Source organism: Felis catus, chromosome B1 (genome assembly GCF_018350175.1).
Source record: "Felis catus isolate Fca126 chromosome B1, F.catus_Fca126_mat1.0, whole genome shotgun sequence".
NCBI classification, from domain to species: Eukaryota; Metazoa; Chordata; class Mammalia; order Carnivora; family Felidae; genus Felis; species Felis catus.
Window position 1 is genome coordinate 6808726 of NC_058371.1, and position 13302 is coordinate 6822027.

Sequence of the window (13302 nt, forward strand, 5' to 3'; positions counted from 1 at the left end):
TCGGAGTGTGTGCAGGTGAGATGCAGGTGTCTGTGTTTGCAGTGAGTCTCTGCCTTCCTGTTTCCCTTTTCCCGTGGCCGTCAGGAAGCTCCAGGCCGGGGGCAAGGCCACCTTTCCTGGTGAGGTCCGGCCCTTCGTGTGTCTCTCCCACCTGTTCTCTGTGTTTAGAGCCAGGTGGGCCTGGCACCTGCCAGCCGGGACACTCTGTCTTGACTTGCGTTTCCCCAGTCATGAGGTAGGGAGATTGGAACAGGGCTCCTAGGGGTCAGGTGCGCTGGTGTTTGTGGTGTTTCCACTGGCAGAGGGATGCCCCATACAGGGTGCAAGGAGTGTAAGAACAGCTACATTTACTGACAGCTTACAGGCACCGGGCTGATCCACACACTTTATGTGGATGTCTGGATCATTCCTCATCAAAGATACACTTGGTTGCATTTCAACAGTATTTATTACATAACTATGTGCTGAGCACTGGAGCGGTGAAGATCGTGCCCAGCTCTCTGGGGGCTCCCGTCAGTGAGCTGTGTTCATGTTCCCCGTCACCTCCTCCGAGAAGCCCTCCCTGACTTCTGCTCTTGGCTCTAAACATGGCTGGGGGCCTCTGAGCTGCTCCTTCACACCTCCTTCCCCGTGATGTACTTTACAGACTTGTCACCCAACTCAGTGAAATCTGGGGGAGGGACTGAATGGAAACCCCATTACCTCTCCTCCCGGGGGGCTCCGCTATCTATCTGCCATAGATACCCAGTCACTGTTTGGAAGAAATAAATGAACATAGTAGTGTTGCTAAGGACTGAATTGTGTCCTTGCCAAATTCCTATGCCGAGGCCCTAACTCCAATGTGGCTGTATTTGGAGAGGGGCCTTTAAGGAGGTGATGAGGGTAGGGGCGCCTGGGTGGCTCAGTCGGTTAAGCGACTGACTTCGGCTCAGGTCACGATCTCACAGTTCGTGAGTTCGAGCCCCGCGTCGGGCTCTGGGCTGATGGCTCGGAGCCTGGAGCCTGCTTCCGATTCTGTGTCTCCCTCTCTCTCTGCCCCTCCCCCGTTTGTACTCTGTCTCTCTGTGTCTCAAAAATAAATAAACGTTAAAAAAATTTTTTTTAAAAAGGAGGTGATGAGGGTTAATAAAGTCATGAGGGTGGGGCCTGATCCCCTGGGACCGGTGGTCTTATGAGAAGGGGAAGAGGGAGACCTCTCTCTTCTCTCAGCGCCAGGTGAGCACAGAGAAGAAAGGGATCATCCGAACCTGCCCGCACCTTGATCTCGGACGTCCTGCCTCCAGAACTAGGACAGGTGCATGTTTGCTGTTTTAAGCGTCCAGCCTTGGCTGTTTGGTTAACCTTCATTTCCTCCAGGGCCCCATTCCTTCCGTCCCCACCCCCAGCTTGCTCCCTCCTGGCCCCTGTATCAGGTCCCCTCTCTGCATCCTGATGGCAGTCCCTTTCCATTCTACTCTGTCCCCAAAACAAACTCAAGGCCTCAGGTTGACAGCCTCAGGCCTCTTCCGGAGGGCACCCTCTCCACTGCTCTTGGTTTCTAGAGAATGGTAATCGTAACGCATTTTAGGACAGAGAAGCGTGAGTCAGGTTATTTTCAAGGAGGGGCCTCAGATTTAAGGACCCTTTGAAAAGAACAGCTTTAAATCCAAATGACAGCCCTGCCTTAGTTTAAAGCTAAAGTTCTCTTTTCTGCTTATTACGGATCTTTGATAAGAAATACAATTGCTGAGAAGTCTGTTTTGCTTGCTGTTTGCTGCGAGTATTGTAAAACCTGTCCTGAATGTAACCCGCCGTGTGATAAATGGGTTGGAAACCTCCTTAGGTAAAGTCTGATGTGTGATGAAATAAGCAATTATGCGTAAACTAACCGGCATTTCTCGCTTCTGTAAACCTGCTTGCTTAACACATTCCTCACCTAGCCTACCCCCTTCCCCCTTCCCCCTTTTTCCTCCCACCACAAGTAACGGACAAAGCCTTCCCGCCAAAGGACAGACAAAGGACGCCCAATCAGAGAACAACAAATGTCCTTACTTTAAAATCAACTAATCAGGCCCCTCATAATTTGAAACCTCCCCTGTGCTATTTGTCTCTGTCTATAAAAACGCTGTACCCACCCTGATCGTGGCCTCTTGCGTCACCGGCGACGAGTGCGCAGAGGACCAGGTTCGAACCTGCAATAAACGACCCTTGCCGCTTGGCTTTGAGTTACGACTCTGGTGGACTTCTGTGGGAGGTTTCGGAACTTCGGGCATTACACCTTCTGTGGGGAAGAAAGAAAAATCTGTGTGTGTGTGTGTGTGTGTGTGTGTGCGTGTGTGTGCACGTGCATGCTTGCACACACACACTCACATATTTAAATGCAAAGCAAAAAGCCCAGGACCTAAAAAAAAAAAAAAAAAGCTCCAGTGTTAATGGTATTTACCTGTGGGGAGGGGAAGGAGGCTTGAAGGGCCAGGCCGTGAGCCAACCCTGCCTGTATTCATTCTGTGCATATTTATTCTCTGTGATTATTCGGTTAATGTATGCTACCTTCTGCTTTGTGGCTGAGTGCGTCCCAGAAGCAGCGGGCACACTTTCTAGCCCTTTCCCTGGCCCTCTCACGTGGGCCAGACCTTGACCGTGGTCTGCCGAGGTCACGTCCTTGGCCGCTGGTCTCTAGGACGTGTCTCCTAGGCCGCCTTGCTGGCCGCTGTCCAGAGGCAGGACTCTTTGTGTCAGGTGCTGGTCACACCTTGGGGGCCTGAGACCCGGGTGCAGAGGTGAGGGGAGGCAGGTGGGGAGGGGCGGTGCTGGGTAGCACCTGCCTTGGGGCTCACCTGCCAAGATCAGATGAGACTTGGCCTTTCATCGTGGGGGTGAACTGATTCAGGCCCAGCTCAGCGCTCCTCCGAGGTCGGGTCTCGGCTGAGTATGTGGGGGCTGCTCCTGAGTCCGGGGTGGGGGAAGAAGAAGGAGAGAGCCTGACTGAGCACCACCCCCCCAGGCCATGTACAGGTGGGGTCTTTCACACCCGAGCAAGTGTCTAGTCTGCAGAGCCACGAGAGGCCACGAAGGGGGTTGAATCAGCCCCCGAGTTAGACAGACCAGATGTCAATTCTGAGCCTCTAGGTGGATGTGGATGTGGCATTTAGGTGTCCCTCTGTACCCTCCTACAGTCAAGGGGAGAAAGTAATGGACAGATTAGGGCGGGGAGGGGGTGTTCAGTAACTGACGATGTTCGGTAAGTGATATTTCAGACAGCTCTTGCTTTTTCTTTCTTTTTTTTTCCATTTAGCAGTTTTACTTAAGTTCTCTAGAATAAATATACCTACCTATGGTACTAACTGAAATTTGTTATGAAGAATCTTATTTAAAATACGTGCAATTTAAGCAGCCACTCTCTCATTTGAAGGGGAGCATTGATAGATGCTCTAGAATTCAGAATGGCATTTCGAGGGAAATCTGGCTGGATGTCCGATTCTGCAGTACCCTAAGCACAGCTCTGGCTTCTGCTCTTTGTGTTATGAGCACATGGCTGTCCCCATTACCCTGGATGAGACACCCAGACTGGCACAGAATAATCGACAGTTCATGAGGGATGGGCCCAGGATTGAACCCAGGCGGAGTGGACCGCGTGGGGGGTGCTTGCACAGCCGTCTTCCCTGCTGTTGGCTTCCTTTCCACAAACAATATACATGCTGTGAAAAGCTAAAACAATACTGACGCGTATCAGCAGAAAATGAAAGTCACCTTGAATTCTACTTCCCACAGATGTTGGAATGGCTCGCCATCCGTGTGGTTTCTCTCAGTCTGTGACATTTTCCTCTGCACCTGTACAGCCATCTATTCACGCACGTCGTCAGACACACGTGTATTTTTAAAGGCACCATGCTGTGATACTGCTTTGCGGCTTGCTTTATTTCCAATTTTCACTGGGACGTTTTTCAATATCATTGGATCAACTTCATTTTTATAATGCATTTATAATATATCTGTGTTCCATCGATAGTGGAATACCTTTTTATTTTTTTAAAAAAATTTTTTTAACGTTTATTTATTGTTGAGACAGAGAAAGACAGAGCATGAATGGGGGAGGGTCAGAGAGAGGGAGACACAGAATCCGAAACAGGCTCCAGGCTCTGAGCTGTCAGCACAGAGCCCGACGCGGGGCTTGAACTCATGGACCGCGAGATCATGACCTGAGCCGAAGTCGGCCGCTTAACCGACTGAGCCACCCAGGCACCCCAGTGGAATACTTTTTTAAAAAAAAAAATTATTTTTGAGAGAGAGAGAAAGAACATGAGCAGGGGGAGGACAGGGAAAGAGGGAGGGAGAGAATCCCAAGCAGGCTCCACACTGTCAGCACAGAACCTGATGCAGTGCTCAAACCCAGCAACCGTGAGATCATGACCTACGCTGAGATCAAGAGTCGGATGCCCAACCAAGTGAGCCCCCCCCTGCCAGGCGCCCCTACAGGGGAATACTTTTGAAAAAATACTTACTTCTGAAAGTTGTGGTAAGGTACAAATAATTAACCATTTTTGAATGCACAGCACATTAAGTGTATTTGCACTGCTGTGCAACCACCACCACCATCCGTACCCAGAACTATCCATCTTTCCAAAGTGGAACTCTGTGCCCGTTAAACACTCACTTCGCCTTCTCCCCACCCCAGCCTCCGGAAACCTCCATTCCACGTTCTGTCTCTATGAGTCAGACCACTCTACTATATGTGAGGGCAATCACACGGTGTTTATAACTCCTCAGGGTTCACCCATGCCATGGCGGGTGTCAGAGTCTCCTTTGTAAGGCTGAGTGAAGTTTCAGTGCGCTCTGAAGAAATAAAATCAATACCAGTTCTACAGTCTAGGAAACTCTCTAACTAAGGACCTTCCTCTCTTCCCTCCACTCACACTCTCTTCCCATACTTAGTAGGGCAAGCCTCCGAAGGAATGTCCTTGACCTGCCCCCCAGCTGCCAGTAAGCCTCCCCAACGGGTTACCTTGTCTGTCAGAACTGAAGGTTGGGCAGTGCCCCTCACTAGAATGTAAACACACTTCATGAAGGTAACATTTATGGTCACGGCCAATTGCTTCCCCTCAGGCTGCTGTAAGCCTGTGCTCGGGCATGGGACTGAAGGCAGAGCCCTGTGTGGATGCCAGCTTTTCACAGTTATGCCCAGAACTGCCACGTACTGCCAGCGAGAATCGTAGCCCCATGACAGCTGAGGGGGAAGGAACAAGAGCATCGCCTCCGCAGAGTTCACGTGTTCCATGGAGACTTCAGGGCTCTCCCGGAAACCAAGACCTGCACTCGGGACCTTGTGACCACTTCAGCCAGAACAACCCAGATATATCCACTCTCTGTGTCAGGCCTGGGGAATGAGCTTCTGTGTGAAACAGGGTTTCGGGGAATGAGGAAAGGAGGGACCGAATGAATCCAGCTCAACACAATCCGATGTTTCACCCATGCAGAGACTAAGTGCCGAGTGGAGGCGTGTGTTCAGAACCCTAAGACTTTGGTGAAATGGGGACCGTTGGTGGTTTCGCTCGTGTGTCTGTGTCTGGACACCGGGATCTGGCCCCTCTGGCCTGGTTAGGGTGGCTGGTGCTGCCCAGAGGGTCCAGCTAGTCTCTGTTCGCCTTTGCAGGTGGTCTTTGTTTCCAGAATCTCCGAATCTGAGCACACGGAGAGGTTCTCGGTTTATGGGGACTTGCCTCTGTTTCACACTAAAGCCAACCACACCCCCCTGTCGCTGAATGCCTGCCGGGCTGATTTTTAGCGTTAGCCTTGTTTGAAAGTGGAGGCAATTGGAGGCATACCGGAAACTCAAGGGGAGTTTATTTTGGTATGCGAAGCAAAAGAGTTACTAGACCCTAAAGGAAGTAAGACCGGTTTTGTGTGTGCAACTGTCAGTCTCCAACAGAAATCCCCTAGACCATCTCCGGCTGTAGCCAGCTCTTCCCATGGGTGGTTTGTGCACAGACTTTCCTTCTTGAGAATAGATAATGATGCCGGAGTCTGGAACTGTCAGAGTCATCAGGATCTGGGAAAGCCTGAGCTGGAGCCAGAAGGAGGCAGTATGGTCTGGTAGGAAGCCCCCGGGGATAAAGAGGTAGGAGGCCAATCCTGAGTCAGAGCTTAGGTACGACCAACTGACTGTCTGTGTGACCTGGGACAAATTATAGGCTGCCTACCATTCTTAGTTTCCTCTCTAGTAAAAGAACGGGGTGGATTTTATGGGTTTTTTTTTAGTGACCAGTTCCAAACTGGACACCCCTTCTGAATAACTGGAGCGTCTTTATTTACAAAACAGCCCCTGAATTAGAATTGCCAACAGTGAGTCTAGAATCTGTCTTTTTAATCTGCTCCCCCCAATAACCACCAATCATGCAATGCTGTTTGCTCTGTGTTGTCACACATCTTAATGGATTTCTTAGATTTGTCGATGTACACCTTTTCATTTTAGCATCTTGAAGTTACAGGTAATATAGTTATTTGAGTTAATAATAATTATGTTGCTATAAAATTTCTATGGAATTGTAAAGGGTACTAAATAATAATGATAACAATGAATGTGGTCTCCCGCCTTCCACTGAAAAGTAGGTAAAGAAATGTGAATCTTACATGTAGTGGCATTTTTTAAGTTGAGGAACACCTAATCTCATTTCCATTTTTATTGGAACCTTATGAAGTAGACCTTGAGGGGATGAACAGTTCCCTTTTCATAGAAAAAGCGGGCTTGAGTAGACTAGACAGATTATTTGATTTACATATTTAACCAATATTAACAATCAGCATCTTCCCTAGGAGAGGCTCCAGGCTGGGTCTGAGGTCTCCTACTCATACTGGTTGTATGAATCCAGCATAAGAGGATCAGGTGGTGGTGAGGATGGTAAGAAACGGAAGGCTTAAGAGCTACTTACGAGGAGGAATCAAAAAGTTTGTTTGGGTGTGGGGACCAAGGGAGAGAGAGAGTCAGGCAGATATTACCCCAGGTGGATGGGGCTGCCATGTGCAAGGATGAAATGCAGATGAAGACTTAAGCTCTGAATAAGTGGAGTTTGAGAGGCATGGGTGCCATCCAAGCAGGGATTTCTAAGTCCAGAGTTCAGGTATAAGCTGGCCACTCCCATGGAGAAGTCCTCAGCCCTGAACTGATAATTGAGGTCCAAGGTGTGCACATAATTCCCCAGAGCAAGGGTGCAGAGAGAAAGCAGAGGGGTCAAAAAAAAAAAATCCATGAGAGACTTCCATGTTTATGGTCTAGTAGAGTTGGATCAGCCAGCCAAAAACAATGAGAGAGAACGTTCAGAGAGGACAAAACCAGAGGAGTGTGGTATCATGAAAGCCAAGGGAAGAAGCGCCTTCAGGAAGAAGGTGTTTGGTAAGACTGAAAGAGTGTCCGTTGATTCCAGCAACCGAGGAGTAACTAGTTAACACTGGTAAAGGCGATGTACAAGGAGTGTGGTGCATACGTCGGGCAAGGGCTGATGGAGAAACAGGAAACTGAGCTAAGGGGCGGTTACTGGCTACGTGTCCTTGGTCTAATTGTTCGAGTTCTCTGAGTCTTTATTTCCAAATCTGCACAATGCTCAAAAGCCATGTGACAACTCACCCTGGCTGTGCATTCAGGTGTGGTAGGTTGAAGGGATATAGCTGTCAACAGAGTTGAGGCAAAGTCCTGTTGGCACAAGGTAAGTTCCTTGACCTTGTGCCTGACTCTCTGCTCTCCCTGCAAGCCAACAACAGGAACAACAGGAATCTTGAGGAGTTGGCCAATATCCTCAACACTTGTGCTCTGGACTTTTAGGGGACGGGAGACTGAGGATTAACATGGGGGGCCAGCCTCTTCTGCTACAGACAAATACCTCAAGTACTTTTAGTCCCCGTCTGGTGTTCAGTTTTTGGGAGCCAGTGGCAGGAGGGAGGAGACCCTGACTCTGGTCTCGGGTCTGTGGGAGAGTGGCCGTGTGGCTTGGCAAGCCACTGCTTCCCACCTCTGGAGTTCCTGGTCTGTCAGATGGCATCTTCTCCAGTTAGATAATTCTGGAATGCATTTCCTCACTGCAGGTGTGTTTGTATTGCAAAGAAGTCCCTACCAGAGAAGGAAGGTTGCTGTGATCCCTTGGACAAAAAAGATGCGTCTCCAAGCCAAGGACTCACATAGCTATTGTCACTGTCAATTCCCAAAACATATGTACGGTCCCGGTTAATCCTGTCAAATAGATGCTGAGGCATAGGTTTCAGAGGCCAACGACCTGTTTGAGTGGAAGACAGAGCATCTATAACAGGCAGCAGTAAGTTAGGTTTGGGCAAGGAATCATGAATTTATTTTAAGTTTATTTATTTTGAGAGAGAGACAGGAAGAGAGAGAGAGGATGAGCATGGGAGGGGCTGAGAGAGAGGGAGAGAGAGAATCCCAACCAGGCTCTGCACTGTCAGCACAGAGCCCAGTATGGGACTCGAACCCATGAACTGTGAGATCGTGACCTGAGCCGAAACAAAGAGTCGGACACTTAACCAACTGAGCCACCCAGGGGCCCCAAGGAATCGTGAATTTAAGCCATAATTAACTGCTCTTCCTGCAAAAGGAGCCAGTCGAGCAGGTCAATGCCTGGAAGAACCTCATATCCTCTTTCCTGTCCTAAGAGAAAGTCTACAATCCTTAGCAGATATTTGGAGACCTCCATTCTTTGGATTGAAGCAGGCTTCCCTGGAGTATCTTTCATTTCTCCCCTGCACTCCCATCCGTGTCTACGCTGTCGTGTCACTGCTCCCCTCCCCACCCTGCTTCCCTTGGGCCTGGGAGACCCTTCCTAGTGACATGGGCTAAAATTCTGTGCATCCTTCGAGGCTCGTGAACCTTTCTCGACCTCCCAATAGCTGTAACACCTTCCTCCTTTTGAAGCTGTTTTTTGCACGTGGGGCCTCCCCCACAGTACTGTTCCTTCTCTGCCTTGAATTAAAGTTGTTTATCCCCTTCGTATCAGAACAGTTAGCCTTTGAGTTTCACAGAAACTAAGCCCGTGACAACAGTTGGCACATAATAAAAGCGCAGTGGCCACTTGGCGGTTGGAAATGCATCCATCCTTAACTGGTTCCGGCTTTGCTCTTGCACGCGTCCACCTGGCAACTGATCCTTAGGGCCTCGCGTGAGACCTCATGCGGGGTGGAGTGTTACCACAGTGAATGAGGTGTTCCACCGACTCTAGCTTGGGAAAAATATCCCATTGGGTAACCACTTGTTTGTTCTGGATGCCTCCTACCCGCCATCGGTCATCCTGGCCTGGTACGTTCGCACAGTGTGTAAAGCTTGTAATGCTCGGCCGACCCCACACTTGTGTGATGATCACGTCAGCCCCGTGAAATGAGTACAGTAGGTCCATTATACCCAAGTCCCCACTTTCTAGATGAGGAAACAGGTTCAACCACGTTAAGCTGACTTCCCTGGGACGTCACAGTTCCTGGGTCGAATGGCTGCTGAGTCTTCTGGTCCAATGATTCCCAAGGATAGGGAGAGACGGTCAAGAACTACGCAGATCAGGACATGGCAAGTGGGGAAGAGGTCTCAGGAACAGTGGGGCAAGAAGAAAGAATCCGAGGATGAGAAGGAGTGGTCTTTGTGCAGGATACGTGGCTCCTGGGGTCCCCGCCAGGTTGGCGACGTGGAGGCAGAGTGTGGCCTCTGCTCACGGACCTCACGCCGCCCAGGCTGGCGTCAGGGCGAGCCCCTCCGAGCTGGGCACCAGCACCCACAGGAGGCAGGTCTCCTTGCGCCGTGTCTCTGCACATCTGTTCCACCTGCATCTGTGGACTTCACGATCCACCTTCCTTGCTAAGTGTTCAGAACCAAAGCAGGTTTTACGTTCTAACAGTGTCGAGAGTGCAGTGTTTCAGAGTGGTGACAGAGCAGTTGTCTTAGCAGGACAAATTGGGGGTGCACTACCCCCCCCAGTACCCCAGCCTGCCCCCACACAAAGCTGCTTCCCTGTCCGGTAGGCTGTGAAAGGCCAGGCTCGGTGCTGAATGTGGGATGTGAGTCCCTGTGCCTCAGTACAGCATTGACCCTGGCTCCAAGCCAGGCTGTCCAGTCATGGCAAACTCTGTTGTCTCCACAGGCGGGTGCTGCTGGGCCCGTACTGCTTTCCAGAAAAGCAGTACTGGGCCCTTACTGGTTTCCAGAAAACCAAGCTGGGTTCCCCAACCAGGATCACACTGAGTCCCTTCCTGGGCTTTGGTGTCCTGCTTATTAAGAGATGAGTTTGGGGGCGCCTCGGTGGCTTAGTCGGTTGGGCGTCCAACTTCAGCTCAAGTCACAATCTCGCGGTTGGTGAGTTCGAGCCCCACATCCGGCTCTGTGCTGACAGCTCGGAGCATTGGAGCCTGCTTCAGATTCTGTGTCTCCCCCGCCCCCCGCCGCCCCCGTCTCTTAGAAATAAATACTATAAAAAGTTCTTTAACAAAGGTGAGTTTGGGTCATTTGATTTCTAAAGTCCTTTACCTCTGGTCTGCTAGGGGTCTGTAATCCGGAATGGGTCACCTTCTTCCGGAGAGTCTGTGCATCACACTCGTGTTCTGGTCATGCCTCCTGCCTCCATCCTGGACCCACCAGTACAGCACGGCATAGTGCGCCCACAGACTCAGGAGTCCAAACTCCTACTGCCCTCCCAAAGGAACTGGGGGGGGGGCCTTCGGGCAACTTACCTTCTATGCCTCAGTTTCCCCATTTGTAAACTGGTGGCAATAACAATACCTACTGCCTCAGATTGTGGTAAGAAATACATGATCTTACAGAATTAGAACAGTGCCTGGCACTCCGGGCCGGTGGGTCTTACTGCTTCTATTCTTTGTGTAGGTATCTTGCCCCCTCACCTTCCTTGAAGGTGGAGACTTAACCTGAATGGAGTTTGGATTTCTATTATCTGTCCAGGGGGTGGCCCCCACCGGGCTCTCTTGAGTTGAGGTTGGTTGAATTCATTGTGTCTCAGGCCATCGAGAGCCCCCATTTTGGGGTTCCAAGCACTGGGCTCAGAAGGTCAGGGCACTGGAACTGGAGTGACTTTCAGGAAGCTGTCTGCCCTCATTCTTGGCTTTGGATAATTGTTATTTACCCTCAGTGCACAACAAACGTGCTGATAGATCAAATGCAAATACCACGTCTACATTGTTTTCGTTTGTGTGTGATCGTAGGATTTGCTAATGTTAATACGTGGTTAAACATGGCTGAACCCAGCCCATAAAAGGTTTTTGGTTTTTTTTAAACATTAAAAATTGTATAATAATCCATGCTGCTGTGCTTGTAAAATAAGCAAACAATGAAAGTCTACAGAATGCATAATGGCAAGATTTATTCACTACCCGCCCTTGCAAGCTTCCTTCTCTTTCCCAGAGATAAATGCTGTGAACGTTCGGTAATTTTCTTCTTTAGGCTCTTGGCTTTTTTCTCTACACTGACTTATGTGTGCACACACACACAGATTTCCTTTTTGTTCTCTTCCTCACACCAGTGTGATCATGCTACACCTTATTCAGTGAATTGCTTTTGTTACTTGACATGATTATGGAGGGTTTCCGTGGCTGTCCTCCCTTTACGACTCACCTATACATTTGCACAGCCTTTCCCGCGACCCTGCAAGCCTCCCCTCTGACTCCTGAGGAAGGAGCCTTGTGAGCCCTTCCAGTACCTTCCACAGCCTCCACCGCTGCAACAAGCCATGGCGGGCACAGGAAGGGCCCATGTCCCCCGGAGGGGGGCTGGGTCTGGGAGGGTTTTCAAGCAACTAGAAAGCTGGGTGGGGTCGATTTGCCTTGTGTAACCCACTGCAACGTTCAAAGGGCTTTCAAATCCGTTTTCGTTCCCATGCTGCACAGACACACTGTTAAATTTCCATTTTCTTATTTTTTTAACGTTTATTTGAGAGAGAGAGAGAGAGAGAGAGAGAGAGAGAGAGAGAGAACATGAGTGGGGGAGGGGCAGAGAGAGAGGGAGACACAGAAGCTGAAGCAGGCTCCAGGCTCTGAGCTGTCAGCACAGAGCCCGACGTGGGGCTCGAACTTACGGATTGTGAGATCATGACCTGAGCTGAAGTCGGACACTTAACTGACTGAGCCACCCAGGCGCCCCCTTATGCTTATTTATTTTTGACAGATAGCGTGAGCAGGGGAGGGGGCAGAGAGAGAAGGGGAATTGAGAATCCCAAGCAGGTTCTGCGCTATCTGCCCTGACGTGGGCTCGAACTCATGAACCGAGAGATCACGACCTGAGCTGAAATCAAGAGTCTTAACCGACTGAGCCGCCCGGGTGCCCCTCCACTTTCCGAGTGAGGAAACGGGGTGGAAGAAGGGGCTGGAGCGACTGCCTCGTGCTGGAGGAGCTGTATTTTGGCCTGTCTCTGGGAGAAGTGGAGGCTTTTTTCTTCCAGATGAAGGTGGGCAGAGTCGGCCGGGAGTTTCCTCCGGTCAGCACTCAAGTTTTCTTTTCGTCCTCAGGGCTTGTGGTCCCAGAAAAAGCTGGCCAGACTGGCTGAAGCCCGCTTCCTGCACCGTCCTCCTACCCCTGACCTCCTCGCCCCCAACAGGCCAGACCACACCTGCACTGGGCCACCAGTTGGGGGGGACCCACAGAGAGGAAGCTGTGCAAAGGTGGGTCTTGGTCTGAGGTCTTGGGCTTGAACCCTTTGCTTTAAGGCAGCATCTCACACCCTCGGCATAGTGGGCGTCTCAGACTGGACAGTCCTCTGTCGTGGGGGGCTGTCCTGTGCATTGTGGGACATTGAGCAGGATCCCTCGCTAGATGCCAGCGGCACCCTCAGGACAGTCAAAAATGTCCCCAGGATTGTCCACTGCCTTTCAGGGGGCAGACGACTGCCGGCTGAGAACCTCTGCTCTAAGGAGTAAAGGTATCATTCTGGTTCAGCGCTGTGCTACGAGCATGTCACCTGCTGTCAGCCCCCGGCGTGGCCCGGTGTATTCATTGTACCATCAGTGGAAACAGCTGGGGGTGTCGTGGGCTCGACCTTATCAAGGCTGATTATAATGGAGCAGACCACGCACAGATTTCTTCCTTTTTACTCACTCAGCCCTTGCGGAGCCCCGGCTCTGGGCTGGCTGCATCTGCGTTCTTAGACTTGCCCTGCAGGCCCCGCCCGGGGCAGCGGCCCCTGCAGGTGGCCGAGACCGTAAACAGGGTCTGCCCACAACACGGTGAGGTAAGGGCTGCGGGCAGTGGATGCGAGACGGTCCTGCTCTAGTTCCCAAGTCATGAGCAACAGCCGGCCTCCACAGATAAACGTGGTTACCTGCATTGTGACGTTCTCCGAT